General features: G+C 38.4%; 1 protein-coding gene across 13 annotated transcripts in view; it reads left to right on the forward strand.

Annotated features, from left to right (window-relative positions):
* LOC135182515 (uncharacterized) overlaps nt 1-26,982 on the forward strand; it is a 98,290-nt gene that overhangs the window by 7,451 nt on the left and 63,857 nt on the right. For 10 of the 13 annotated variants that reach the window (XR_010305230.1, XM_064156688.1, XM_064156692.1 and 7 more), the window contains exons 3-9: nt 544-683; nt 2,289-2,432; nt 6,931-7,007; nt 9,799-9,902; nt 18,240-18,447; nt 20,220-20,370; nt 22,138-22,233. The gene's annotated coding sequence lies outside the window, so the exon portion shown is untranslated. The remainder of the gene's footprint in view (nt 1-543; nt 684-2,288; nt 2,433-6,930; nt 7,008-9,798; nt 9,903-18,239; nt 18,448-20,219; nt 20,371-22,137; nt 22,234-26,982) is intronic. The other 3 variants (XM_064156694.1, XM_064156689.1, XM_064156693.1) reach the window with 3 other exon arrangements.

Below are 26,982 nucleotides of genomic sequence, written 5' to 3' on the forward strand. Positions count from 1 at the left end.
AAGAAAGACTTAGGGTTCTGTTTCGTATTTCGTAAAGGTGATCTCTGAGCATTTCTAGTTGGAATAGTCAATAGTTTGGTGTATGTCATTTGGTGTTGACAAGAAAGCTGTCTCATAACCTTTAGTCATGTCTGTACAAAGTTGGCTTGTCTTTCAATGTACTATAAAGTCGAATATAGCTGGTTAGCAACAAATATTTTGACTGCTATTAAAGAAATAATAGTTCCTGCAGGAAGTAGTATTGGCCAGTGCTTATGTGTATTATACTCTTCTCAGACAACTTACACACTTCCTTCATTAAAACAAATAATGAACATTAGGAGAATACTTCAAAGTCTTGTCACAGTAAAACGGCATCATATTACTAGGAGAATCAAAGATATCCTTTACTTCATAGGAAAAAAACACTGAATTATAAATCTTCAGAGACTTACTCAAAATTTCCAGTAATCCAGATGCTGAGAGAAGAATGTTATCTTCCAGTAAATATAATTTTGTTAAATATATAACAGCTTTGGGCATTGCTTGACAATCTGCTTTCAGGTTTTCTTATTGCTGGGATTGTATCTGATCACAGAATGACAAGATCTTAGAGGCTGAAAAGGACCTCCAGAGATCATCGAGTCCAACCCCCCTGCCAAAAGCAGAATCACCTAGGGTAGTCCGCACAGGAATGCATCTAGGTGGGTTTTGAAAGTCTCCTTGCTCCTTGTTCTTACATTCATTTTTGCCAGATTGTCGCCCATAATTTAATGTTCATGCTTATACTAAAGATTCACCTCCAAGCACTGTTTCTCTTGACAACCCTGGTAGCAACTGATTCAAGTGACTTACAGTATCTTCAAACCATAATGGTATCTGCCTGCCAGGGGCAGTAACATTGTAAGAAAAGGAGCTCCTGCTCCTGTTTTGATCCTGATCTTGCACTCTCACTCAAGCAGGTAGTCCCAGCCATCATCTTTAGCTCAGGAGAGTTGTCTTGCTGTTCGGCACCCACTGTTTCTGTTTTCCTATTATCCCTTTCACGTTGCTTGCATCTCTGCCACCTCTCTCCTCCCTTGTAATGGGAAATGTACAAGGTTTGGATCCACCTCCGATGCAACATTTATACCTTTTGAAGAGTGAACCTGACCAGTCAGCAGGGCACTCGATGAGACCCCACTTGCCACGTTACAGCCCAGCCCCTATTACTTTGGTATCTTCAAAATCTGTGTTTGTTTGTTTCTCCCTTTCTTTCCTCTCCTTCCTTCCTCTCTTTCTTTCTCTCCTTTTTCTCTTTCTCTTGGAGGGTTGTGTGTGTTCATTTGGTTTCTGCCTTAGCAGCTTTCTGTGATTTACCTCCTGGCAGTCAAGCAAGATAATGTCGTATAGATAACCTGATGGAACTGTGGCATTTATTCCCTGTAACTCTGTCATCTTACACAGCAGGGCATTGCTTTCAGAAAACTTGAGTATGACCAGGAGAACATTCAAATGAGATTTCAGTGCAACTAGATAGAATTTGTTTCCTAAAATCACTCTGTTTCTCCTTAGCAACTTTATTCTTTTAGAAAACACTGTTACAGACCAAATCAGCACTCTCTGTGAGGAGGTTTTGTGTGCTGCAGTGCAATTTCAGTCTCATCCCAATCCCTCTGTGCACCTCTGGCACCCTTTGGTAGACAGCTTTTTGGAACGAGTGTTTCTGGCATGAATTCATTCAGGAGTAGCAGCATGAAATAAATTGAGGGGAAGTTTTCCAATTTGGAAAGATGATGCAACACTGCAATAATCTGGAAATAGATGCATTGACCAGGCTTTTGTTCACCTGACCTCTAAGTGAGTAGACAAAATAAGGAGAATATACTCTCAAGAATAATCTTACCTCAGACTTTTCATCTGAAACTAGTTTTGAGTTGGTTAATATTCAAATTTTCCTTTTCTTAATATAATCAGTATTCACAGTTCCTAGGATTTTTAAAAAATGCTTAGTATTAATCCTCAGTTCTTAACAAATGTTAACACATTCTGTTCTGAGATGAAAACAGGGTGTGTTTGCAATTTTACACAAAATCAACATTCTAGGTAGAAAGAGATATTTCCTCAGAATTTTTATTCCAGAACTATGAAATGAGTTCACAATCTGTGGACATATTTGTAATTCTGCAAACTGTTTGTTGTTATAAGGTACTGTTCCTAGTTTGTGCTATGTTAATAGCAGTCTGATGATACACAGGTCAATATTATCCATTTTAAGTTAAGGAGAAGTGCTCATCTGATTACAGAAGTCGTCTTCTTTTCATTCACAGTGGTTATATCTTAACCACCCCTGACAGTACTTCACATCACCAGAAGACTCCACAGTGACTGGTGTCTGTATGGTCCAGAGCAATGCCAAGAGGTTAATGAGGGTCCTAAACTCAACAAAGCCAAGCTGGAAAAATTAAGGAGTGGTAAGTGCAGTGGCAGATAATGGCTTTGCTCTACATTATCGCCCTTTGTGGAACCCTTAAAAGCAGTCCAAAAACTTCTGAAGAGATTAGTTCGTGTCTCTCTTTTCTCTCTTAATATTTGTGCAACATATGTCACTCCATGCTAAGGAGCTAAGTAGGAGCAAGCTATCACAATTACTTTGGTCGTTAGGCATCAGTAGTTTGTACACTGTGTACTCCTGCTGACTTGCCAGAAACTAAGAATAAAGAAAGGAGCATTATACAAATCTGTGCCAAAAGACTGAGATTATAAATGAAATTTCAAAATGTTCTGAGGCTAAAAAAAAAAAACCTCAGTGAAAAGATGTTTCTTTCAGAATTTTTTTTTCTTGAAAAGCCTTCATCCAAACTTCTGAGAGTCTATCAAGCAAGCTTATTGCGAAGGGATATTGAATAAAATCTCCTAAGTCACAAATACATGGAGAAGGACCAGGAATATCAGGTCTACATTTAACTGAAATTTCTGATCTAAGGAGTATTGCTTATTGCTTGGTTTGGTGGGAGAGACAGATTGTTACCTTCTTGTTTCTGCATCACTGAGCAGGTTTGCTTGGGGAGCGTGCTTTAAACCTTCACATTACATTTTAGATGCAAATAAATTATTTTTCTGAATCACTGTGCATACTATATAAATATTGTCCTGTTTTAGTAAGATAATATATTTTGCCCCTGCCATTTCCCTGTTCTGCATTTGTATTCAGAATGTTGGTTTTTGAGTTCAAGATTTTATTTCTTTTTTTATGACCAAGTGAGTTTTGTGGTAAGACTAATTAAAACTGGAAAAAATTGGTTCCAGTAGCCTCTAGGGACATATTTCATGCAATTGCATGCCCCTGCTTTGCCTGATTTTCCCTTCCCTTCCTTTTCATACTGTCTTTTTCCAGCACAGCACATACAATTGCTTTATCCCAAATATCACATGTGACTCTTTTTTCCCCAATGATTATCCCTGGCATATTTTTCTAATTAATAGTATGTTGGTCCTCCTTTATTTCTGGCATGACTTAAGTTTAGAATTTGTTTTGTATTTTCTTCTATATGCAATTAAATGCAATTGACTTCCAGAAGTAAAGTTTTGGGCACTTAGTACAAAATGTTGAAAAAACATACCCTGTTTTAAGAGTTTGGTTTTCCTTCAAGATGCTAATATGGTGTTAATTATCAAAGGACAAAGGGCGCTATGAATTGTAATAAGGACTTTCTGGTTTTAAATTCCCTTACTTGCATTAAAACCACTTACTGCCACTAAGAAAAATGGGCATAACTTTGTGCAGTTTGTGGCAAATAGGCAGTCTTTTGATATCTTATAGCAGAATGTTTTAGTTAATAGGCCTGTACTTGAAAGTACCCTTTCACACCACTGGTTGCAAGTCCATTCTGTGTTTTTGTTTAAGTCTGACATCCATGAAAAGACAACCAAGATCTGTTTCTTATTGTGCATTAAAGGGGATTCTTTGGAAATTACCGAATAACTTAGCAATATGCTCTATATCACTTTTACTGATGACAAGAGAGATGTCATCTCTGGTGCATCTCTCTAAAGTAGCCTCTTGGATAACTTCTCTATCACAATCTGCTTTATTTCTTCAAATAGGAAGCAGTTTCAAAAGCCCTATTAATTGGCAAATACCAAAACATTTCACTTACTTGCAAGAAACAAAACCAGAGCATGCCAACTCTTGGGAATCACTTTCTAATAATAACAGGCATTACAGTAATAATCAAACAAACAAACAAATAAAATTAATTTTTTAAAAAAAAGATTAAATCCACACTCATGCACTTAATTAAAGAGCAGAGCTATTTTTTTAAACACAAATATGTTACATCACTTCAAGCATTCGTGCCTTTGCCTGCATGTATTTAATGATCACAGATGTACCAAGTTGGTTTATCTTCCAGTAAAGGTCAGGACAGCTGGTCAGGCCTGGAGACTGACTTTTGTTGTATTCTAGTGTTTGGATTAATTTTATTTTGTTTATTGCTTTTGTACTTGGGAAAAAAACAAATCATCCTTTCCAAAGAAAACCCTCGTGAATCAAAAGATGGGCTACTTCTCCCACTGGTGAGGCCAAAGTCTCACCAGGCTTCATCTGCAGGATGGATCAAACCTGATTGTGCAGACCTTGTCCCTGGACTTTGCAGGCCTGATGCAAGTTGCAGGTGGTGTTCCCTGGGGCTCAGTACTGGGACTAATTCTCCTTAATACCTTACCAATGATACACACAGTGGGATTGAGTGCATTCTCCACAGGTTTGCAGATGACACTAAGTTGGGAGGGAGTGTTGATCTGTTTTGGATAAGGAAGGCTTGATTGGATATTGTAAGAAGCTTCTTCACTGAAAGGGTTCTCAAATGCTGGGATAGCCTGCCCCAGGAGATAGTTGAATCCCTGTCCCTGGAGGTGTTTAAAAGAGGCAGAGATGTGGTTCTACACAACATAGTGGTTTGGTATATTAGATGATGGATTCAATGATCTTGAAGATCTTTTCCAACTGAAGCAATTCTTTAACTCTGTGATTCTGTGAAGTGGATGCTGAGCACAGACAGCCAAAATCTTAGCCCCTGGCCTCTTTTGTAGAGAAAACTACAACTCTGCCCTGGAAACTTGGACTAAGAAGTACTTGAGGCATAGCATAAAATAGTGCTCCAGCTGCCTGCTGGTGTGGTTAGCATAGGGGCTTAAGTATAATCAGGAGAAGTCATTGCAAAGTGAAGCTGAATAGTTTTATGCTACACATTTCCTGTAAACGTTCCTCTCCTTTAAAAGCAGAACTGCAGCAGAAGGACAGGGCACATGGGAAGAGAGAGGCAGTGGGAGGGAGAACATAAAGGATGCACCTCCAAGCAGTGGCTGATACAGCTCTGTATTGTTCTAAATATGGGGTGAGAGCAGGTCAGCAGCTAGTGTGGGTTTTGAAGAGACAGCTAGGTGGTGAATGCTGTGAAAAAGAAATCTGCCATGACTGAGGAAATGCCCTTTCTTGAAACATGTAAGCCATTTTCAACACAATAGTGCTGGCCAGTGCTGTTCAGTTGACACATTTGCATTGGCTTTCACCTGTAAATATTTGGACCACCTATTACATGCTATCTCAGTGAAGAGCCTTCAACTCAGTTTTAGGGTATCCCTGTTACATCTAGGGAAGGTTTGCTGGAGGCTGCTCTAGCACTAGGTTCAAATGAGCTTCTTTTCACTATAGTTGTGGCATGGACACCTGCCACAAAAATTCATCCCTAAGAAAGCTTCTCAGGATTTCTCATATCACTGGGACTGATGTTTGGTAACTATGATACTTAGACTGAACATATTTTAAACCCTGAGTGCTTTGATTTAGCATATTGTGCCAGGTTATTATAGACACAGTGAAATCAGCATCAGTATTTGCATGCAGATCAAAACTTCCCTGTAATCTACCCAGAGATTTTGTGACTACTAGTGCTCGCTGCAGGTGGCCAGGAAATTGGTAGCCTCTAATTGTAAAACCCTTCTGAAAAGAACACATGAAAAAAATGTGTCCTTATTGCTACCATCATAGCTTGCTTCACCCTTCTTTCTTCCCAAATAAAATGTAATGACTAGAAAAATATTGCCATTTAAAACTGTCAAGACTGCCTCTTTTCACTTTTGTTTCTAAGCACATAGTTTGTTTTGTTTTGAACAATGTCAGTTCAGGTAATGTCTCCGTCACACTGGCTCACTGTGATTTGCAGTTGTCATAAGAAACATTTCTATTAGTGTCTGCCCATCATTAATTGCTTCTCCTGTATTTCTTTGTAAAAATCATGTGTAGATATATTGGTTTATAATATTCACATGGTTTATGTTTGTATAAACATACTGCTAATGCTCTGCTTCTCCAATAGAGATCTCTATAAATCCAGACCTCCAGAGATACTTTATAATGACTAAAACATTACACCAAATGAGAGATTCCAAGGGGACATGATCAGGATGTAATAATGGGCTAATGTCAAGAAGGATTTATGATTATTATTCATATGACTCAACCATATGCTCCAGCTACTGCTGTAATCTTGCTAGTCTTGGTCTGACATCTGTAGTGATAATGAGTAAAATTGCATTACACCACAGAAAAAACCCAAAGCACTTAAAAAATCACTAGTGAGTTGCCAGGAGAAACATTGACCTCCTCTGTAGGGTCAAGAGATGGTTTTAAAATATTCTGGATGCTCCTGACAAAGTTGAAGCACTCCCAGGATCTGGCAGCCAGCTGTTTGAGCATTATTAAAGAAGAACTTAAATGTAATTGAATTCCTAGACCATGTGTACTTATCACTGCTATTCACTACCACACGTGATCCTATTGAGTTGGCTTTACGAAAAGAGAAGTTACCTATTTAATGTTCTATAGTAGGACAGATGTTATCTGTTCTATTAATGTGAGATTGGATATTAATGCAAAATTGTGAGTGCTTAAATACTGTGTATTTCTAGGATCACCTGGACAGTTTTGCTACCTGCCTGGCTTTCATGGTTAAGCAGCAAGCTTCCAAGTGGCTACAAAAATCCAGGTATTTTTTATTTGTTTCCCTCTAACAGTCTTGGTCTGTCTTGGAATTTTATGGAGCAACCTTTGGCTCTGGCTGCAGCTGAACCTCATGCTGGCTGGGAAACAGTAGCCTATCTGTCCCCTTCCCAGACTTCTCTATTCAGTGGGAATTTAGCGAGCATGCAAATATATGCAAATACCTTTTGAAGAGATGTGCATACACTGAGAACTCCTCCGTGCTTCTGGACTAATAAATAGTGTTGTGCAAGGTAAATATATGAGTGTAGACTTCCTTGGTTTCTGTCAAAGTCCATTAATGTTCCATTACTGGCTGCAGCACTTAGGTGGGAGGTGAAAACTTAATCATTTCTCAGTGAGAAAGGGAAAATTCAGGTGAAATGGCCTGATGTCAACCCTCCTAATCCTGCAAGGGTAGTTAGCAGATGGGCAGCAAGCAAAAGTCAAAGGAGCTCATGCATAAAGTGGGCTAATTCACAAACCACCAAAGTTGCTATAAAATCATGGCCAAACATAGCAGTAAAGGACAAATATTTAGGCAGTGTCAGTCAGTCAACTAATATATGTATCAGCATATTAGTGAGGAAATCCCCAGAAGCTCTGTGGGAGTTTTTCTTTTTGATCTGCCACCACCTGCCAGGCTGCTGGCATTGCCGCTGCAGCCACCAGGCAGGCGGGAGCAGTTCTCCTGGGACTAGAACAAGTTGCTCCTTAAGGCAAATAGCCACTTCATTAATTCAAAGGCAGACTGAGCAGTCAGCAGCAGGTGAGGAGCAAAAGGCAGGGAACCAGCCTAGAGGCAAGCTTGTCTGCCTTTTCCAGAACAGTGATGGGAAAGCTCCTTCTCTGCAGCAAATGTTCTTCATTGCTGTCAGACTTGCACAATCTCCATTTTGCTCACACTGAATTCTGATGCCTCTCCCCATCCTCCTGGGATCCTCAGCCAAAAGACATGTTTGACATCTGTGAAGCCTGAAGTCTTGGCTTGCACCAACACAAGCATTGGTAGAATCAAGATGTTGTTTTAAGCACCTGACATCTTCCATCTGTCTTCTTTATTTTTAATTATTTCTAGTCTACAGAGTGACCTAATCAAACAAGCCCCTGTCTGATGTCAAGGTTCTTTCTTTGCTTTAATCTCTTCACATTTCTATATAATTTCTTTTTCCTCTGGAACTATCAAAGAATTTTCTTTAACAAGCCCATCAATGAAAAACAAAGTCTGCATTCTTGAATTCTAAGTCACACATAAACCTTAAAATGCTGTTTGCTCAGTGTTGACAGAAGCAGTCGTCTGCCCTAATTTACCTTCATCGTATGTTTTTATTAGAGCTGTGAGAGCGTGCATAAACTCACCGGGGGGACATACACATTACATGACTCTTTTCTTAAACTCTCTCAGCTCTAATAAAAACACATGGGCCAAAGCACTGTCCTGTACTGGGACAGTAATACCTCTCTATTCTGTGTTCTTTTAGTGTCAATTGTCTCTGAGAATATCCAGTCACCAAAAGTTGTCACAACAGGACTGAAGGAATAGTCTTTGAGGAATGATCTTGAGGAATTGTCTCCCCTCCACTGATGCTCTTTTGCTCAGCACTACCAAATAGCTTCACGATGCTTTACCTCTAATTCAAGTTTCAAGGCTGATATCCCCATTCTAACCTGATTATTTTTCAGGTGCTGACAGAGTGAGAGTAATGTTGTGGATTTGCAGCAGCGGGCCTCCAGAAGTAACTAAAATGGCCAATGTGTTGCTATAGGCTCACATTTTTTTCTACATCCACTGGAAAAATGTTGAGGCACTACCAAATGACAAATATTAGATATGGATGTATGCAACCACATGCGTAAACAATCAAAAAGACAATATGAGCTCAACACTAGAAGGATTATCATTGTAGCTGATTGGGGTGCATTGGGTGCTTCTCATTTAACTTGTAGAAATCAGATTTGAGAAAAGTGTCGTTTATCTTCCTTTTTTCCACAGATGCTGCCAAATAGTTTTCTAAATCAGTCCCAAATGTGGCCCAGTCTCTGTGTTGGGCCTGTGTTAGTATAGTAGTGGTTTTGTTCTTCCTTGCTACCTTTTATTCTCCCCTGACGTTCCCTCACTGACTTTGGGGCAAGATCACTGAGCCCCAGAATATTGCACAAGTTAGACAAAACAAGGCTTCAATGTGTGCTAGATGTAATAACCTGCAATGTCTCCCCTGTCATCCTAGATTACTGGAACACACAGTGTTTCAGCTATGCCTACTTACATGCCTGCCTGTAGGAGAATGGTGCTTTACTCCTCATCAACTGGACTGGTGCAGAGTCAGGTGTCAGTTCCTTCTCAGCAAAATGTGCTTGCATTACATTCTGCTTGCTCCCAAGGTCATGGGTGCTTAGGCTGATCCCCTGCAGGGGGCTTCATGAATTATGTGGCTTCTCAGAAATGTTTTGGGTTTTCCTGGCTGTACCCAATAGTACTGGAGAGACTGGCCAGCAAGCAAGTCAGGGTCACAAAGTTCTTCAATACATGACTGGCTCCCTTAGCAGCAGTGTAATGTAGCCTCCCTATTTGAAGTTAGGGATTATTTTTCCCCTCTGTAGCAGTTCAGCAAGGACACATATTTGAGAACTATGGTTTGGTTTAAAAATACATTTTTTACAACATGGTATGCAATACATTGCTAAAATGTTCTTAGGCATGCATTTAGCAAACTCTCTGCTGTCAGGGAGATAGGTCTTTGTAATGTCATTGTTCATTTGCTTTCTTAATGAAGTTTATTGTACTTTTGGTCTTACAGTGCTTGAGTCTTGGTGAATGGACTTTGTACAGAAATAGTCTCCAGGCTCCTCTATGTAATACACTTATGGCTGCAGTCTCAGGCAACGGACTTCAAGAGCTAAGGTACTGTTTCAGTTTAGTAGTTTTTGTAGTTCCTAAAATAAGTCAGATCCACTGAAATGGTTTATGTAGTATGTCTGAAAATTCATCTCAGCTGCAAAGGTAAAGATTAGAAAGCTCTTCTTAAAGTGTATATCAAGTGCTGACAGGAAAGTGACCACGAGTTCTTGAAGAGAGCAGAGTCTTCCACTGGATTAGATGAACCCAGAAGGAAAACTTTTCCATAGCTTCATGGTAAAGACATCAACACCTACTACTTTATCATGTGTGCCTTAAAGAGGATTGTGACTACACAGTGCCACATCTGCCCTAGTGTACTCATTGGCTTAGTTGAGAGATAAAAGTATATAGAACTAATATTTCAGGTAAATCAATGAAAATATGACGCTAAGTGACAAAAATATGTTTTCCCATAAATCAATAAGCTGCAACATCTCTTCTAATGCTGTTCAAGGCTAGGTTGGACAAAGCCTTGAGCAACCTGTTCTAGTGGGAGGTGTCCCTGCCTATGGTGGGGGGTTTGAACTAGATGATCTTTGAGGTCACTTCCAACCTAAACCATTCTATGAATCTATGATTCTATTTTTTTTTCTATTTACCCCTGTGAATATTGTCTCCTGCATCCATTAGAGCTTTGAGTCATCAAATAGCCCTAAGACTGAGTTCGTTCTTAGTGATTTTTTTTAACTTGGTTATTCTGTGCTTTGTTCCAGTTTCTGATGCCTTGTTCTTATATCTAATAGTCTTTTCTAAGGATGGTTAAGGATTGAAAGGAGTTAATTATTTTATAAGATGCCATTTCTTCTTGCCTTCCACATACTTATTATTCACTTTACCTGATAAGAAAAACAGCAATTGTGGCAGAATCCCATATGAATGGACTGGCACAAGGCCAATGAAGACCCCCCCCACCCAGCAAACCATATTTTTTGGAGTACTTTCTTGAAGAGTGAGGGTATGAGTTTGGAAAATATATTGTGGGAATAAACCTAAAGGACTGAAAGGGCTTGTTTTGGTTTTGTTTGGTTTGCACAATGTAATATTTTGCTTGTGGCAATATTGTTTAATGATGATCGTGGCAGAAGTAATTCCTAGTGTCAAGCAGAGTCTTGCTAGACAGTAGGGGAAAAATCCTGTTTAATCTTGCACTTGTTTTACACCATTTTTTTAAAACAAGAAAAACATCAGTGGAACACTAAGTGCTTAAGATAACCACTGGAAAGGCAAAGTTCAGGGCCTCAAATGTATTTCTGCTCCACTTTCAGATGTGAGTTGACTATTGAGGCTAAGGACAGTGGTGTAAAAGGCAAAGAATACATATATTTTGTCCTTGAATATCCAAGGTTTAGAATCATAAAATTGGTTAGGTTGGAAGAGACCTTTAAGATCATCTAGACCAAACATTAACACAACTACCAAGTCCACTATTAAACCATACCCCTAAGCAGCATGTTTACAGGTCTTTTAAATACCTCCAGGGATGATGATTGAATCACTTACCTGGACAGCCTGTTCCAGTACTTGACAACTCTTTACAGTGAAAAAACTTTTCCTAGTGTCCAAACTAAACCTTCCCTGGTGGAATTTGAGTCCCTTTCCTGTCATACTGTACTAAGCTAGGAGTGCATGGTGATGACACATGGCATCTGGATGTTACATGGTGGAGAATGGCATGGGAAAGATCAAATTTCCAAAGCCCAAAATGGTCTGAAGTTAATATCTATCAGAGACAGTGCTTCCTTTTAATGATTGTTTTCCATAATGTCTGTTGGAGCCATAGCTTCCTTTTTAAGCATACTTCAAGGGCTTTACTGAGCATGGAAGTACATAGGAGTGCTTGGGTATTGTCAAAAGTGATGGAAAGAGAAATTCCGTAACTTAAAAGTGTATGCACACACTGTTAGCAAAGGTCTTTTGATAGACTGCAACCTGTATCACTGCTAACCTGCCAAAGATGTTAGCTCAGGAGCACAGTGTCCAAAATCGACCCAGGAAAGTGTAAGAACAGTCACAGCCGCCCTTGTATCATAGGGATTTCATATCTTTCAACAGATTTTTCTGTCATCCTTGTAGTAGTGGTTTTGGCAAAACAAATAAGGTCCAGTAGGCAAAAACATAAGTGGAGTAAGTGACCTTTGTGCACAGAGGTATAAAATAACAAATCAAGCCATGCAACAAGCTAGCAGTGAAGCATGAACAGATAAAAGCAGGCAAAATACATTAAAACAATGTTGATACCTGTTGTATTTCAGGATCTCTGAGAAGTCATCAACCTTTTTTTCCCTTGGTTTCTTATATTCATAGTTTTAAAAGCCCAGAATTTGCTTTATAGATTTTTTTTCCCTGTCAATCAGTGAGAAATTGAGGGAAGGACTACTATAATGTCAATAATTAATTAAGGTAGTAATTTAATCATATTAGAGAGCAAAACTTTTTAAAATTTATTTTCAGTAATATTTTTTCTGGTTTGTGCTTGTTAAGGTAAACCCCACTTTTTTTAAACCACCATCTCAAAACATAGAACAAAAAAAATTACTTAGAAACGGAAGTAGCTGAATGCTAGTTTCAGGATGTTTTTATTAGAATACTTTTAGAAGAAATTGTTGGTGAAATATTATTCTTGTAGCTCAGTTTTCCTTACTACTGAGGAAAATCAGAAGCAGAAAAAGAGGTGGTTTCTGGTCACACCACAAGCGTAGAGAATTAGGGCTCAGTCTCTGCCTACTGTTCAAACTCATAAAATGTGTAGGCTCGTTGCTTAGCTCAGTAGAGTTGCTCTGATGAGCTGGAAGCTCTGCCAGTGCATTCACCCGGCTTACTTCCAGTCAGATGTACGAACCTGTGTCCCACCTCTCTGTACCTGTGTCCTCAGTGCCGACAGGAAGGAGCTGACACATCCTTCTCTAAGCAGAACACAGCCTCAATAGCATGTCATAAACCAGGAGATTTCTCTGTTCTGGAGATTGATGTGTTTTATAAGGCTAACAGAAGTGCCTTTCCTCGCAAATTCTAGCAGTGACACGCTGAACTTAAAAGATTTAAACCAGGGGAAAATGCGAACAATACATCTAGAGCAGAAAAATCAGAAACAGAAAAACAGGGTAGCTTTTGTTATTTGGATTCTTTTTATGTCCATTTTACTATTCCTAGAGTTTTTGTGTTTGAATACTTCCACTCAGGGAAGCTGCCCCATCAGAGACATAAACTGAGCACTTTTGTATATCTGGTCTCATGTTTTCACCTAATGTGTGCCTGATATTAGCTAATTACAGATATAACTACACAGCCAGCTATCTGTGCAAGCAGCATTGCATGAATATTCCTGTTTCCTGTGCTTATTAATGTTTTCCAGACCCTTCCATCAGCTATGGAGGCTAAAAAACAAACTATATACACTATCATTGCAGGAAAATGACAAAACTCCAAAACAGAGGGAAAGCCTTAACAATGCAACCAGCTGACATATTCTTTCTGTGTAATCGAATGTGCCTGTCTCATTACCACGCTTAAGCGAACAGCTTAATAGGTGGCTTAGACAAAGGGTGTTCAACTCAATGTTAGAAAATACTGCTTTTTTAGCTTTTCTCATGAAAAGCAGAATGCAGGTCGTGCCTTGGAAGTTGTTTACAAGATTGCTTATATTCTCCCTTGAAAATCAGGATGATTTTCAGTTTTAAGAGACATTCAGCTTAGTTGCCTGATCACATATCTGTGCTGCCCAGAGCAGTGTTTTCCCAAAGAAATCAGAGTGTCCTCTGGTGGCTGATTTCCTGCTGGAAATCCCACGGGTCTCACACTGAGAGAAGAGAGTGGGTCTGTAGGGACTGTAAGCTGATGAGCCAAATAACCCTTAATTTTATTTTGCAAATTATGTAGTTGTTTGGTTGGGGTTTTTTTGCCATGCATTCTCTTATTTTCCTTGCAAGCATCTTTATTCTTCTGAATGCTCTGTGGTTAATGAAAATGCTTGAAGGGATGCGGCAAAGCATGCCCTCTCCTCCTGAGTCTGTGCAAGTGGCCCTAATGCTGCCGTGGGTGCAGCCGTGGCAGTTGCACCATTGTAAGGGGCGTGATAAGAGGGGTTCAGTGACTTCTGCCATGAGCTTTCCATAACGATAGGTTGTGTCTGTGAAAGCTTGTAACTCAGCTTGTGTGCACCCACATCACACAGTGCTGTGGAAACTGCTTTTGCCATGAGGGTTAAGATTACAGAGCAGTTTCCTTTCCAGCCTCGTGACTCCACACACACGAACATTTCCAAAATACTCCATTCTGGGCTACGAGGTTTATTTTGGTGGACTTGCTCTATGCCAGAATATTCAGCAAAATCTTTTGAGCTTTTCAAGGGTTATGAGAGGATAACAATGATGCTCTTTTGTTAGTCAGAAAATTCTAACATCTCTATTTCAGCAAGCAACAAATTAAGTTACTGTGGGTCCCACCATGCATCTTTTCACAAGTCTCTTCTCAAGTCGTTCTCCTCTTTTCAGAAAGCCCTACTTTCACTTTTCCCACTGCAAAAGCAAAAACTATCTCACTCTGCTCTCTATTCTATAAGATCCATTCTTCCCTTTCCTACAAAGTCCCTGCTTCACTCTTTCCCCTCCATCTATTTAATATCTGCTGCTCCCCTGCTTGAACAATACCTATTCTTTTTCCCAGTGGGCAGAGCCTGCAGTGTCACCATCTGTTGGTAAGACAACAAATGAGTGGAATCTGGCATGATACCAATAACCTGGACAGGACCCTCAACTCAAGGGTTACAAGAGTACCCCTCTGAAGCTTTCAATGCAGAAGACACTGTTTTATTCCCTTTCATTCTCTTTTAAGCCAAGAGTTGTATTATTCAGACACAACAGTGTTTGAGCCCCAGTGGTTCCATGGTTTCCATGATGAGTTGGCTAGAGTATCTCTGAGAACAGACCATTATTAAAGCCCCAGCACTGAATATTATTTTCTTCTATTAGCATGATAGTTTCATTCAGTGGCGCCAAACCCTCCCTTTTCACTCTGCCTGTCATTCAGATGAGCAGAGTTGTCCCATCTGGACTTCAGAGCAGGATCTAGTCCTGTTACTTTGTGGTACCCTGCTCTTTAAATTTTGTCTTCTGTATTTTAGCCTGTATGAAGTGGTGGTATCTGACATTTTAAACTAATCTCTTTATAATATCTCTAAATTAAACATTCTTTCTTGGTTAGTTTGGTTATCTTTACTGTCATCTACTATGAAGCTACAAGCTCCACATCCTTTCAGAAAACAAACATGACTGACAGCAATCGTTAGACAGAAAAGCTGAAGCAAACCATGCTTTGATGGATTTTCTGTTAGGATTCATAATAGCATGGAGTTAAAAGAGAGAAAATAGATGCTTTGGAGCATAAGATCGTAAAATGCTAATTTCAGTGACACAGTGGTGGACTGAGTAAATATAGAAAGGATTTATTATGAAGTTCTTTAGTGTTGTTGGCACTGAGAGCAAATTGCTGGGCAACATTATGTCGCCAAAATCCAGGAAATAGCACAAACATTGAACCACTGTATTTTCAATGACAATAATGAGAGAAGCTTTGGTATTGGTTGGCATCCCCACAAACGGCACATGTTGGCATGTTCAGGAATGTAAATGATAGATCTGTTGCTTGAAGTTTATAATTATTTAATCAAACCCAGACTGCAGAACCTGGAGGGACATCATGTATCCTTAAAGGAGAAGGAAGAGGGAGAGAGAAGGAAATAAAAGAGTCATACTTCAGAAATAACAGAATGCATCAGTCCCCTGGGTGTGCCTACCACGTATGTGACTGCTGCAGAATTTGGTGGGTGATTTTTTCCGCTTGCTACCTCACCATATATTTAAGTAGCCCTGCAGAAAACAAACTGCCGACAATTTCTTTCATGTGCTGATGGAAGTCAGATCAATTATCTCCGTTTCCTTTCATGGAAGAAAGAAAATCAGGATCAGGACAGGAAACCACTCATTTGATGAACTATTTCTACACTACTGCACACACACACGTACACAGCCTCCTCTCTTTACTTCTGCAAACAGTCACATGCACAGCTACAAGCCTTCTCTCTTAGGCATACAGAGAGACATGCTATTTTCAGCTCGCATTTCATGTTTAGAGTATTATTATGGAATTTCAAAATTACTTTTTTTCTTTTTTAAGGAAAAAGAGAGAGAGAGAGTGAACATTCCAGTTTCAGGAATAAATCTCCTGGCACTGTGTGTTCTGGTTGGTAGCAGGCTGAGTAGCAGAGGTCTGCTACATTCCCAGACTGGGCTTTGCTGCGGACTCAACTTTCAATTTAGTCCTGGTGCAATGGAAAAAGAAAAAAAAAAAAAGTCTTTCAAAAGCAGTAATTGTGTGTTTCTGGGGAGAGAGAACAAATTACTAAATCAAATTAGCATTGCATTTCATTCCTAGACCCTAGGAGATTCAAGGATTTACATAAGATGCTGTCTTAAATTACATCGTTAGTGTAAACATAAAGATTCGGTACAAAATCCCTGAGAAGTGATGCATCATTAGGTGATGTCATAATGTGTTGTTTAAGGGAAAAAAAAAGTATCAAATGCCTTAGCTCACATATCAACAGACAATTGCACTGCTCTTAAAAATAAAGGGTTTTTAAAAAATATATTCTGAAGGGTTCAGTACCATTAATCCATTCACTGTGTGTTCTAGGAATACTGCAAGTGGTTCTATTGTTTTCTCTCCTCACAGACAAAAATATTTGCTGCAGGGTATTCATGGCTATGGAAGATGAAATCCAGGCCACACACAAGGCTGCGAAAGAGTTACTGTGCATTTCCATGAGCTCATCATTTTACTCAAAAAGACGATATTTCCTCAATATATTTCACATCCCAAATTTCTTTGTCTAGTGACTGCCTCCTTCTTCATATCTCCAAATTCTCTGAAATTCTTAGCTTATTGGTTTCTTTTTTGCAATGATGTAGAGCAAAATTTCCATGTGATGCTCTGCAACCCATTATTGTCCAATAGGTAGCCACACTCTTGCATGCTGCAGCAACCAGCCACGTAGCACACATGGCTGCTTCTAGCCTGAGTTTCAACATTCACTCAACTAAAAAAAGTGCTGCAATGATAAAAATTAAAAGAAGACAATATCTTCCATGTCAAATGCATGTATATTTGATAATAGTGATTTAAAAATTAATCTCATGAAAATTAATCAGAGAATAATGCAAAGATTATTATTGTTAGTTTTATGAGTTTCCTGTCCTCTGAAGAGCTGCAAGTGGTGAAAGTAGAAATGAAGTGACATTTTATTTATGTTGTAAGACATAAAGGGCTGTCAGTAGTGTTGCAGTTGTTCAGCTAGAACTTCCCCATGTGAGGAGCTAAGCCACAACAGCAGAAATAAATATGCAAATTATGTTTAGTTCTTTTAAATTTGAAGATAACTAAAAGAATCATACAAAACTATGGCAGCATTAAATTTATGGAAGTTAAAAATCATAACTTCAAAAAATTAGTGCAGTGTTGGTTTTGTTTGTTTGCTTTTAAGTTGGACTAAACAGTTCTGTTTATCCTAGAACTCTTTGCATGTGTTTTCTCTGCTTCAGATAATAAATGCTCCACATGGATTTATGCCATAATATGTAATATATTCAATAAAACTAATTACTGAAGCAATTTGTGTTTAGAAAGTTATCTCTAAAGCCAGAGGGATAGGAGCATTTTGTATAATGAGAGCTCACATCCCACACATAATTTCTTTTATTTAATCTATCTATGCACAGAAACCTATTATTAAAAATAGGGGGGGGGATAAATTCAGCAGTAGAAAAGCATGAGTTAAAAATGACAAATCATGAAGTAAGCATATAAAACTACAGGTATTCTTTAAAATAATTATGAAGTTTAAAGTTTTGTGTATATTATAATACCACTCTCAAGGGACCCTTCCACTACCTGAGAAATGGGTATTTATGTTAATGAAGTACTGGGAAAATATGAACAATGACCCCTTCTTCTTATCTTTTTTAGGGAGGAGGTTCTTTGCTTGACAAGAAATGTTGGATTTATATTTAAATTTCCTGGGCTTTGTCCATTTGTCAGCACTAAAGCCATTACAGTTTCTTCGTTAAATGATTTTCTTAAACAGAATAAGAGTTCTTTTAGATATAAATAATCTTTTAAAAAATCAAACCCAGGATCACTTAGGAAAGCCTTCACTCATGGATTGATCTGTATGGATCAGTCAGAGAGGTGAAGGACTATCTACAATATCTAACTATATTAATATAAAAAGCATAACTCATGCATATTTTTTTTCTCTGTGCTGCAAATGTTTCATTTCCTGCTAAGGTTTCTGGGCTGCGCTTTCTCAAACACTGGAACTTCAGAAGAGGTAGATCCATTATCCAAATACATGAGTTCTCTGCAGCTGATCCCAAATCCAGCAAACTCAAGAGGAGACCATACATGTAGATCAGACATACCAGCTGCTCCGTGCAGGCATGGCTTCAATGAAACTGGAAGAGCCACATCACACAAGAAGTTATTCTATACAGAGGTATTTTTTCACTGGTGTCTTAAAACTGTCTTAGTTTCTCAACACACAGAGAAGTTTCAGTATTTGAAACATTTAGAACATACATTTTGTATGTCTATAAATGCATTGCTAATATTATGTCAAATGGTATCCCTAGGGATGTTGGAGACACTCCCTAGGTATGACTAGGAGCCATGCATTAATACAAATCAAGAGAACTGGGTTTATTTATTAACTCACCTATGCTCCCAAACTATTTCCATCTCCACAGTTTCTTTTTTTTTTCTTTCTGAAGTTTTTCCCCAAATACATGCCATATTTGTGTGGTTTTTCTTCAAATGTCAGCATTGTGACTACCTCAGCTTTTTTATCCCACAGTTGTAAAGTCCACACAATTCCTTCCTGATTGTCTAAGAGAGCTGTGTGCACCAGCAGTCTCTATTTTGGGAATGAAGAAAATGTAATTGTATGCTTAGATATCTTACTTGCTCGCCAACAAGTAACTGCTGACTTTTAGCCCTGTGTTCTTGGTCTTTTTTGCACCGTGAGCTTTGTTAGTGTCGGGGAGAGCTTTGGCACATTCCCAGGGAAGTGCCAGCTGTGCCTGATCTGCTCTGTCCTGTGCTTCTATCGCTGCTGTGTCTTTGGACACTGAAGTTGTTGATGGCAAATATGTGACTTGGTTTGTATTTCAGCAGCTTCAGTTAATTTATAGCTTCTCTGTTAATAGCTTCCTTTTGTTGTTTAGCACAAAATCTGTTCTTCAAAGTGCACTGCTTTGTTAAAGCATTTCTGTACAGTCATTACATAAAGTACTGTCTTACAAAGGCATATATGGAACATGCAATACTTAAATGTGGCATATATACACAGTAATAATTCATATTTCTGTGTATCAGATAGTTTTGTGTATAATGTAAATGGCACATCTTTTCCAAACAGCACTTATGCTTCAACAGTCTAAATCTCCATGCTAGCTTAGCAACATGAATATATTTCTTCAACCCTTCAACACAGAAAACTAAACATGCGGTTGAGCAGTGAACCCCTAAATTAATGATATGGTCAATGCTGATGTCATGGACATGAGAGTAATTCCACTCAATATAATATCAACACATACAAGGCTTAAGAGAAAGTTTAAACTGAATCTTTTTTTATGGAAAAAAAAACCAAAAGCAAAAACCAACAGCCAAACCTGTTTCACAGTTGAAGTATTTTGCAGAAATATGCAGGTCAGTGGGGAAAACCCTGCACTGTTCATTTACTTTATTTTTAATAAGAAATGCGTACAGATGTTTAATAGTTTTGATTCATCTTAATTGATTTTAATATCATCTAATTATTAGAATTCTATCTGTTTAATATTGTAACATCAGACAATAACGAACATGTGAAATGCAACACATCAGAGGCTACCAGCCACAAAGTTTTGCATCTTTCAGGCTCATGTCAGTATTAGCATTTCAGTTCGCTTTTATGCCTTGTCATACTTTTATTTATTTATTTATTTTAATTCCAGCATAAACATTGAGTTGAGAGTTTTGATTTCTGATCCTCTTCAGAAAACACCTCAATACTAGGAGGAAATTATTTGCAAATTTGAAGAATGTCATCAATATTACATTTCATATATTTGTATCCTTTCCGTATATCTCCGTTTCCCCTTTTGTGAAAGAGAGAAAGAAAAGTCTTTCTTTTTAAAATACTTTGAGGATGAGCTATAGTGAATTGTGTATGGAAACTTATTTTGGTTTTTCTCACCTTTGTTGTTTTTTTTTTTTTTTCACCAGGTCCTCTTGGAGAGTTTCTCAGAAGCATGATACTACCCAAAAGCGACTTACTCATGGTAACTTCTTGCTGACAGAAGTCTTTCCAGCATTTCACCTTGCCTCCCCAGCTGATCATGTATCATGGTTGAATTCACCTGACTCAGCTTCTCCAGTAAGTCCCCTCACTGGCTGAAGCAAGAGGCAGAGCTCGCAGCCAACTTTGTTCTTTCCCAAACATCATTTCAGTGTGTGCTGTAGGATAGACAAGATTGTTGTGAACTGGAATGACTCCTGGCTGTGTGCAGTCATTAGCACGCCTTTGGTAACAGAAGCGTGCACACTAAGCAGCACAAATGCATTCATTTACTGAGGCAAAACCCATGCAGATGCACCTGGCATTATGTTTGGAATGCTCTCAAATACACAGCGTGAACCAACTGTGGAGTCCATCAGTCTGATTGTGTGCATACTTAATGGAAAACGCTTTGCTACACGCTTAGAATGATTCGTGCAGGTTAAATCAGTGCCACTGAATAAACTAGTTTATACAATCAAAGCACACAAGTGGTTTGGGCTATCTTGCTCTGGAAGGTAGCATTGTCTCATATTATGCTGGGGGAGGTATAGGCTGGATGTTAGGAGGAAGTTCTTCACAGAGAGAGTGATTTGCCATTGGAGTGGGCTGCCCAGGGAAGTGGTGGAGTCGCTGTCCCTGGAGGTGTTCAAGAAAAGACTGGATGGGGCACTTAGTGCCATAGTCTAGTTGATTGGATATGGCTGGGTGATAAGTTGGACTGGATGATCTTGGAGGTCTCTTCCAACCTGGTTGATTCTATGATTTTATTACAGTAAGCAAAAGACCCAACAATACAGTGCCAAGGGTACTTCACAGGTACCATGCAGAACCCCAGGAGGATATGTTATGTATTGGGGAGAACAGGAAGAACAAGGCATTTTAAAAACTTAAAAAGTGGCTGTCAAAACTAGAAGAAAAAAAAAAGCTAAACTGCTGTTAAAATGCTATTAGGGTCTACTTTGCACCATTTTCCATTGTGTTTGAATAGCTGGTAATAGTACAGCAGCCTATCAAAAAAGAGGTTTACAAAAAAAATTGAGTTTTCTGTAAGTGGGAGGACTGACAAGATTACAGCAGCTGGGTATTTGTTATTCCAGAGCTAAACCAGATCTTCCTACAGAAAGCTAATCAAGGTGAAAGAAACAAAATCAGTTCATTAACAGTCCCCATCATGAAAAAGGCAAATAATTCTTCACTCTTCAGTTGAGTCCAATTATAGAGATATTGCTAGGAACTGTTTTTCTATGACAGAGAGCTTTGAGGGTGATTTTTCTTTTTTGGCACATTGCTCACTGGCATTGCACCCATTGCTGTGTGCAGATTAGCACCTGTTACTGCTTTAACAGAAAATGATGAATGGTGCCGTTACTGGCAGAGCTTTATGTGAACAAAATTAAGCTTGTGTGTGATAACTTTTGTAGTAACAGCAATTACCGCAATTACTTTCAAATTATAGCTTGCACAGAGCCTGCACCGAAGGTGAACACTGAAAACAACCGTCCTCCCATTTTTTTTGGAGAGGGCTGTAGGCTAAAGGCAGGGTGCAAAGCTAACTCCATGCTTCCCTTGAGTCAAGGAAAGGCTATAAAGCACACTCCTATTTTGTCCTCTCAGCTAGCAATTTTCGTAACACTTCTCTCTAGTACACGTATAAGGTTCTCACGTTTCAGTTTATAGCTACATTTGACTCAAATATGAAATGGATATTTATAAAGCTTGAGTTAAATCTCAGGTGCTTATCTGGATTTTTGAAACCTGGCCTACATGGCCAAATTAATGGGCACAGTTGTACGTTGCCTTTAAATATATGTATCAACTGTGGCACTCATTGTAATTGATTTCATCTGGTGTTGTCTGTTGAAGGTTTGAGTTGCAGACTAAGCTGCTCATCGAGGTTCCCTGTACAGTCATCGCGGATCAAGACATGTCGTGTCACCAAAGACAGCTGATGTTAATGAGGTAAGCTGCCATCTAGAAGTGCCTATTTCTTTCTTTTGACTATAGAGGGAGCCAAGACAACTGCTTTGAACTAGAAGCCCAGTTTTTATTTAAGAGTAAATTCAAAGCCATCTAGGTGATATGGAGTAAAATCGCCAACCTCATATAGTCACTAGTGCCCTTCAGCTGGACCAGCCGTCTTAGTGGCTATCTGCTGCACAGCAGCACATTCTGCTGGGTAGAATCTCCATTAAAACAGAGAAACCTCTGAGTGCAACTTTTCTGTTTCTCTTGTAGGCAGACAGTTTCTTATAGCAACATATACAAAAATCATAGCCCATACTTTCTGAAATGTGATACTTAAAAAATGTAGTTGTTAAGAGACCTAATAATATTTTAGATTATTAAACCTATGGCTAATAAAATAATAACATTAAAAAAAATATTTCCTGCAGCTAACCATGAAACTCAACCTTCTTTCTTTTGTGGTGAGGACAGAAGAAGTACAAACTGTTCTCTAAAATACTTTTATAAAAAGTGTTCTTACAGTATCTCCCAGGAATAAAAACCAAACCAAACAAACATAAAAACCCAAACCAACCAACCGACCAAACAAAACCTCCAAGCCCTAACACAACAATTCCCATATCACACTGCTTGCAACTAATTATCCCCACTAATAAAGAGCAACCATTATATCTTCCTGTTGACAGCTCTCCCTCTCCCTTTTCCCTAGCACATTTGTAGCATGTGGATCAGAGGTGTATGGATTCTTGTCATTTCTTGAACCCAGATTTCTCCATCCAGATGTTAAGTGTATGTTTCATAATACAAGTCCTAACTGAAGACAAATTCTACAGAAGTTTCCTGGGTTTGGGTTTCTTTACAAACCTTCTAAGAAAAGCTATCCCTCCTGATGTTAGTGAGGCCTTGCCACTGCTGTCAGGATGTCATTCCCATTTCTTGATGTTTTCTTTCCATGGTCGTCCAGTGTCAGACTTTCTGCTCTCCTGACTTGCTTATTTTACCTGACAGTGGTTAGCTTGACACCACACAGTTAGAAAGGGCAATATCAGACAGGAAACTGGCATGTGCAGGTATTACCTTCATTTTTTGTTCTTCCTATTAATTTCTTTACTCAGAGATAAAGATTTATTCAAGCTATAGTGAGGTACTCAGTCAAATATCTTACACAAATGTTACATCTATGTAGTCATCTTCATTAAATTGTTTGACAAGACTTATTTTACCATAAAGCTGTCTTGACTGGCACCAATTATACTGTCATCCTTTAATTTTATACTAAGTAAATCCCTTATCAGCTTTTCCTTTACTTTGCTTGGGACCAAAGCCAGACTAACTGACCTGTAATTACTGTGATCACTCTGCTTCCTCTTTGACTTTTGGCAACATTGCATATTTCTACTCTTCTCTAACAGCCTTTGGATTTGTAGTGCATGGGTTCCGGGGGTTGGACTAGGTGATACGTCAAGGTCTCTTCCAGCCCCTGACATTCTATAATTCTTTGATTCTTTGATACAAAAATATTTATCTTTAATAAAGGGAATTTAACAGCAACTTCCTGGGCAATGTGATGGAAGAGTGTGTATGTTTGTGTCATCTTTTTTCTCTTCAAATACTAAACAGGAGCATGTGTGTGTTGCTTGTGTGTATATACAGTATGTATCATTTCTGTCTTATCTATAATAACACTGTTGATATAAACAGTGTGTTCATACCATTTTAAAGCATATGCAGTTCTGAAAAATCTTCTTATTCATAGCAATCTACATTTCCTTAGCCGCCTTTATCATCTTTCTTCATTTTTGTCACTACTAATTTATACAGACCACTGTCTAATTTGATATATGTATATATATACACAAGTGAGAGAAGGTTTTCCATATTATGCAGCAATGTCATGTTATGTTTTGGTGTTTTCTGCCAAAGGAAAGAGACATAATCACAAACACTGCTCATATGTAATCAAATGATCAGAAGAGATGTTCTGATAGAATTTATCCACTCTGCACCCACTAGTGTTATTTTACAGCCCAGAGCATGTATTCTAGTACATTCCAGTAAAATTCATGAGACACTCTCAACTCAAGTTCCTTTTTTGTTTCCTTTTCCATTGTCATTTTGTTCCTTTGCTTAAACTTGAGTTGTTTGGAAGTTTCTCCTAAACTCATTCACTTTTCCTTCTCACTATCAGTGTACTTATGTCACTGCACCAACACATACAGACATCAGATGTAATGACATCCCAAAAGCTGAAGCCTGCATTCTCAATTTGCTGGATTTTGTATCTCTCCTGTTTACTATAGCTTCACAAGAGAATGAGATCTTATAAACACCTGGTAATTTAGTTAAAAGAAGGTGGACTTTTAACAAGAGAATGCTTTTTTTTTTAAAGGTTTGGCATTCAGATTTAAAACAGACATTTATTGTGCTTTTTAAATGTCCAGGAGATCTTGTCAAAAGTGTCTGGCATGCAGAGTTTTTTTTATGTTATATGTAAGTGTATATTATTCTTTGTTTTCACATATTAACACATGTATATTATTTCATAAATGGGTTTTGTTTTCTTATTATGGAATAATACTTTTGGTGATTGCCCACAGCTCTGGATATAAATGTGCTCTACAAAGGTGTTTGGATTAAAGTAGTCTGGCTGCAGCTTTATTAAACAAACTGGTAATTCACCTCAAATATTATCTAGCATGCCAAAGGCTTTCCCTTTGCAGACAACATAGGTTTATCTGCAGAATCTGCACTGGCTTGGGCTTTCTCTCCTTTTAAATGGCAAACCTCTTTCAGTCATCTCCCTGTATAGAACACTGAGAATAATAATGCATCTACAGCCAAGAGCTAAAGTCCGGATATACAGCTCTGCATTGCCAAGTCAAATTACCAACCTGGTTTAGACTATTGTTCTCACATTGTGGAATTCAGATCTCACCTTTAGAGTTGCATCATAGGAAACCACAACATCAGCTTTATAATGGCAATTTCTCTTAGGACATCAGTCCTTTTCAAGTATTGCTCTTGAAAGAGATTCTTTGTTAAACAAGCAGAGCTCTGAGAATAGCAGCTATTCCCACAAAAATATTCCCAACAGATTCTGCAAAGCCCACCAGTTCTCAAGCTCTTGGCTCTGCTCTTACGCTTAAGGACTGACAAAACCAAGAGGAATTAGATTTTAAACTCCCTCAGAAGACACAGTTTAGGAATAGATTAGCATTCAGTGCACCAGTCTCCATCTTAGTCATATTCTGCCTTTGTTTATGTCAATTCAAATCTACTGCAAGACTGTTGACTTCAATAATGTTCCAACCATATAAATGAAATTCTGAATGTTGACCTGTTTTTCTTTATGCCATCATTCCTGTTCTCTTTCCTCTTATATATTTTGTTCTCTCCTTTTGCATTGGCTAGTGAGTCTACTCAGCAGCTTTATTTCAGCTTAAGTTTGTCTCCAATCTTTTCCTCCTTCTTCTAATGAAAATACATAGTCTAATCCAACAGTCACTAAAAAGGTGTTTTTCCTGGACTAAGCATGAACCTACATGAAAGGTGTATAATGCTGCTGTCTGCATCTTCTGATTCAAAAAAATGCTAATTATGGAACAGTTAGTGGAGAAAAAGAGACAACTATAAATGAGTCTAAATTTAGAATAACAAGTTTGAGTCAAAGCCTACTGAAGAGCAGAAGAGTCTTTCCACCAACTTCAAAAGGATGTGAAACAAACTTAGTCTTACCTTGCTACTTGCAACTTTAGACTGGAGCTGTATTAAGAAGCTAGGGAAACTGCCTTGGAAATTAAGCCTGCCTTGTTTTCAAAGGGCAAGTTTGACAAATTTTGCCAGACTCTGGAACTTAATTAAAACCCTGGAAAATTTCAAAGTGACAACTAACTTAAGACTTTTTTTTGGTTTCTTTTCTACTCTTCCTTGGGTGGATCAAATAAAGCAAAAAGAGAGTCTTTGATTGCTAGGAAGTTTTTCTTTCATTCAAATGTCTATCCACAGAGAGGAAAAAATATTACTTTGACCTTCTCAATATCTTATGCAGAAATTAAGTTATGGGTTATTTATACACACTGCCCTGTTATTACACATCTGTTGTCTTTAAGTAAGAAAAAAAACATCACCAGTCATACTGTTCTATACATACAAGTACCTTTTTGCTTTAAATGAATGCAAAATGAGTCTGTAATTACAGGTTTTAAAACTAATTTTTTGAAAATTTGGTTACTCTGATCCACTTTAAACATTTCAGGCCTACTCAGGTTCCCCTTTTTGGCAACACCAGCCACTTATTTGCTGTACCACTCATATGGCAGAGGTGGTGCTCTCATTGATGTCATTGCATCAAGCCAGTTGGAATTTCCTGCTTATATAAAATACTTCTCTTGTTTTAACTTTGGGGGTTATGCTCCAAACCAGTAGCCATTTAAAAATGTTTCTGAGGAAGTGGACATTATAAAAATATATTGACTTCAAAGCAATGCCACATGCTACTGCATGTGCCTGAGGTTCCAGAAGGCACCAAGTGTTACATGGATCGTGGTGGCTATGTTGGTTTCTGCCATAAGCAAGTTGTAAGCCTGTGGCTGTTGGGTTTGTGTGCAAAATATGCTTTAAAAATACTGTGGTATGGTGGTAATCCTGGGGAACCATGGAGTGTTTTAGCCTCCAGCTTTAGCACTCAGGTAGGATGCTGTCCTGCATGTCTTTGAACTTTCCTGTAAGATAACATATATATAT

Source organism: Pogoniulus pusillus, chromosome 16, assembly GCF_015220805.1.
Source record: "Pogoniulus pusillus isolate bPogPus1 chromosome 16, bPogPus1.pri, whole genome shotgun sequence".
NCBI lineage: Eukaryota > Metazoa > Chordata > Aves > Piciformes > Lybiidae > Pogoniulus > Pogoniulus pusillus.